The following is a 4,375-nucleotide window of genomic DNA, read 5'->3' as shown; positions in this document are numbered from 1 at the left end:
CTTTTCATAAAAAAACTACAAAAATCAGTAGTCTCATGTAACTCTCTTTTACATTTCCCACTTTCCAGATGTAATCACTTTCAAGTCTTCTAGCTGTTAAGTTAGTTGCCACAAAAACATCTAAACCTCTCGAAAAAAAACAAAAAAGAAAATAGTATTGCATGATCAAAGATTGCAAATTTGGTCAACTCCACGTTTTTGATTCTACACAGAAGTGGTCTTTTCATAGCTTTGTGCTATTTATATTTTATATGTACTGTGGTACTTGAGACTATTATCAGAACACCTATTCTCATTTCTTTAAGCATGCATATATTCCTCACAGCCATTCAGCCTTGAAGCCAGTTGTGTCCCTATGGACAACCCAGAAAGTGCCTATGGACTGTTTTACCTAAATTCAGGATGCCTGTTGAAGGAGTTCATTTGTTAATTACTCTTAATTTGTAATTAGAGTAAAGCGATGAAGTCTGTCTGGTACAATGTGTCCTTGGTTACTATCTATGGTTTTGCTTGCTTATGGTTTAATTTTGCTTCAGGCCTGACAAGTTTTTGATTGTTTGTTTGTTTTTCATATCTTTTGGACTTTTCCTATCAGGGAGTCACTATCAGCACATGTTTTGATTTATTTTTAATGTGAATGATATTCACTCTCCACTTTTGTTTATTTACTTTTCAGGTATCTTGTGAGTTTGGAAAGCTTCCTGCTTATGAGTTTTCAGTGCATTGACTGACTCCAGGATACAGATCATTGACTTTTGTACAGATTTGGCATGTCTATTTTTTTTTTCTCCTCTTAGTACTGGGAGAAAGTATTCATCTGCTCCATGACAACTCTGGTAGGCAAACTTGTACTGAAATTCCTCCTGTTCTTTGCTTAGATTCAGCTTCACTTTTAAATTTCTTTGTGTGCCTGTTATTTGCATACCAGCAGAATCCAATATGAGTATATGCTGAGTGTCAGAGTAGCAACTAGAGTGAGTAAAATATGGACCCTGTCTTGAATTAAACTACAGTTCAGTAAGAGAAAGCATAACATACACAAATGAACTGACACAGAATAATGTAGTAAGTAGCATCGTTAGAGAGATTTAGAAGCAGTTTTGCTGGAGCACAGCATGGGAAAATATTACAGTTATTAGGAAATCAGAAAACTCTGCATGGAGGCATTAAGGATGTGAGTTGGACTTTAAAAGATTTATGGAATCTAAAAAGCAAAAAGAGTTACCGGGAGAATGTTGCAAAAAGGGAGGATATAGAACACTGCTTTTTCCAGCACAATATCATGCATATCAATCAATATAAAAACATTACTATATACATTATTGTTAGTAAAGGCTTTTCATTTTTTTAATCAATTAAATGTACTTTTGTTCTTCCATTGTTTCCCTCCCTCTCTCTATTACCTGTCTCCATATTACCCCTATCATTACTATCTCTAGTATCTACAGTTGTCTTCTCTGCTACTATACTTTTCAAACTTTCAGTTTCTAATGTACACTGTAAAGATATATGTGGTTAAATGTAAATTAAAATAAAAATTTTAAAAAGGGAGGATGTTGCTTGACAGAGAGAACATCATTGAGCATAGGTATGAACATGAATAAGTGCAAGATACAGTTAGGAAAGAAAAAATATGCTATTGGAGTAGTAGCACAGAAGGCACAGAATGACAAAGTTAAAAACTTTGGGGATTTCATTGGGGCAATGAGAAACCACTGAAAGATAGTTTTCTTTTCAAGAAAATTAAGACTTTTATTAACATGGTAATTTAAAAAAAACAAACATGGTAGGGTTTTTACTTCAAATATTTGTCAAGTATGCTACTCAAAAGAACTAGTAGCTGGAGAACATGTGAACCTTGAAATGCCTCTTCCCTGTCCAGTTTAGGATTCAGAAAATTTCATGCTTTTATTCCCAAGCCCATTAAGGGCCTTTGCAAATATCTTTCATTTTATGTCCAGAATCCCCCAAAATGTACACAGGTATTGCATCAACTTCTACAGAATATCAATATCTCCTATTCTAGGTTCCATGTCACATAAAACTGTTAGGTTGTTCAAACACACTCACCAAACAGGTTACATCAGATAATGCACCATGTAAAATTAAAGTTTTGAACAAAATACATCTCTCTTTCTTTGGTCTCATACAGGAGCTGAAGTCCTCAAATATAGACAGTAGTAACTTTCCCCCCGTCTCCTGATTCAGCAGCCCAGATCAGTCCCATTAACATTCCCAGTTGAAATCTGGTCTCTTCTTCAGCAGTTGCTGCATGAAGTTGTCTTCTAGAATTAGTGTATCTCCTTGGGAACCAGCAGTTAGCGTAATGGCTATGTCACTGGACTCCCACGTAGTCGACCGCGGTTCGCGTCGGTGGTTTAAAACTCATGCCGGTCTCGTGTGCGTGCGTGCCCAGGATCCCGAGAGTAGAATAGAGAAGAATGGAGGAGAAGGGATTGCAGCATGACCATCCCCCCTGGGGGGTGATTTCTCGCTCTCTGTCTCTATGTATCTCTCTGTCTGCCTGGCGAGCGCACATGCCCTATAGCAAAAACCTCTCAAAAAAAATTAAAAAAAAAAAAAAAAGAAGAAGAATTAGTGTATCTCCTTAACACTTTGAGAGATGGAGAACTCCAACTCTGAATCTCATGGGTCAAACAAAGTTCCAGGCAGCTATCACATTACACAAAAAAGAGCAAATCACCTCAAAATTTAGAAATAACAACTAAAGTCTAGGAACAAATGTGACTGCTGCAACCGTTTACAGTCTAGGCTCTAATTCCTGTATATGAGAGTATTTTTTTTTTTTCAAATAAAAGTTGCTTTCTCAAACACAAACACCTAATAATCTCAGCTCATATTGAGGTCATCAACCACAGACTATTATCAGAAACATAATGTTAAGTGAGGACAGAGTGTAGATAGAGAAAAAAAGAAACAAAAGCCTCTATGGTTTCAGCTTCTCCAAGGTGTCAGCCAACTTCCATCAATTGATCAGAATTCATTAGCTGTAAATTTGGCAATCCTACTTCAAGAAAACTCACTTTTTTCTATCTACCCTAAGAGTCTGACCAATGTGTCTGCTATCTTTTTGATCTTGTTAGCCTTCTCCTCAGCCTTCTTCTTGCACGTTTTTGTCACCTTGACTTCAACTCCATCATTTGGGTTCTGAAGTTGATTCAGCCCTCTCCTCCGAAGCTTCCAATTGAGTTTTCATTTGGATAAGCATATTGTCCATCTCCCAAAGTTGCTCCTATTCTGCATACATGCTCTCCCGTGCTCTCTCTAAGAAGTGTGATATCCTCCAGTATCGTATTGATGACTGGTAATAGAAACTGCTTGAAATCTTCCTCAGGGTCCCAGCACCTCCACTTCTTCAGATTTTGTCAGCTGGACGCTATCCAGGGGCCACATTTTTTCCCCCTGCCTTTCAGTACTGACCTCTGGAGCATAGAAGAAGCTGAAAGATTATTATCACTAGAATGACATATTCTAGGATCAGTAGGTAGTGGGGTCATTAAGGCGGCTGCATTCCCACATGACCCATCTCAGTTGCAACTTGGTGGTTTGAAAATCACGTCAGCATGTGTGTTTGTGCATATTGCCCCAAATCCCAAGATAATGGAGAAGAGATTGAAGTGTGGCTATCCATCCCTGGAGGGTGATTTTTCACTTTCCATCTCTCTCTCTCTTCTCTGGCAAGTGAAAAAAAACTAAAAAAAAAATGATATGTTCTAAAATTTCGATTAGAAAGAGCATTCTAGCAACAGTGGTAAGAGGTGATCTTGAGAGGGTTAAACTTAGAGGCAGAGTAGCCAGTTCAGAAGCTGTTCCAATAGTCAAAAAATATGATGAGAACTCAAATGGGTCAGTAAATGTGAGGATGGAATGAGGGGGTGTTTTAAAGAGATATTTGGGAAGATTTCACTTCTGCTTGATTGGGTATAAGGAATTGTAGAAAGTTTGGTATCCAAGAAGTGGTCCTGCCAATATCAAAGCTAAGAAATTCAAAAGGAAGTTTATAGTATGCTTTTAAGACATGACCTCAGGTGGGAAACACTTCTAGAAGTCTACTTAGTTTAAATATTTCCTCTGTTTTATAAATGGGCAGATTGAGTACAGAGATTTGATGTCATCTTTCTAATATCAATTGACATCATGGCTAGGATAGGAATGAAGTTTTATTGAGAAGAAATCCAGTATTCTTTTCTTGTTAACATATTGTGTCAGCCTTTACAAAATAATGGAATTGGGTTGTGTGTGTTATGGTGGGACAAATACCAGCAAACACCATTGACTAGACAATTGAAAGAAACTGAACACACCTTAGTGCTCATCTAGTCTAAACATTTTATTTTATAGGTGGGTGCTTGGA

The 4,375-nt window shown here is 37.3% G+C and overlaps 1 pseudogene; it reads right to left on the bottom strand.

Moving 5' to 3' along the window:
• Positions 1-3,030: 3,030 nt before the first annotated feature.
• On the bottom strand, positions 3,031-3,414 carry LOC102467924 (MORF4 family-associated protein 1-like; annotated as a pseudogene).
• Positions 3,415-4,375: the final 961 nt, after the last annotated feature.

This window comes from Tupaia chinensis, unplaced genomic scaffold (genome assembly GCF_000334495.1).
Source record: "Tupaia chinensis unplaced genomic scaffold, TupChi_1.0 Scaffold000475_1, whole genome shotgun sequence".
Lineage (NCBI taxonomy): Eukaryota > Metazoa > Chordata > Mammalia > Scandentia > Tupaiidae > Tupaia > Tupaia belangeri.
The sequence above is the reverse complement of the archived record's forward strand: the minus strand, read 5'-3'. Positions and strand labels throughout refer to the sequence as shown.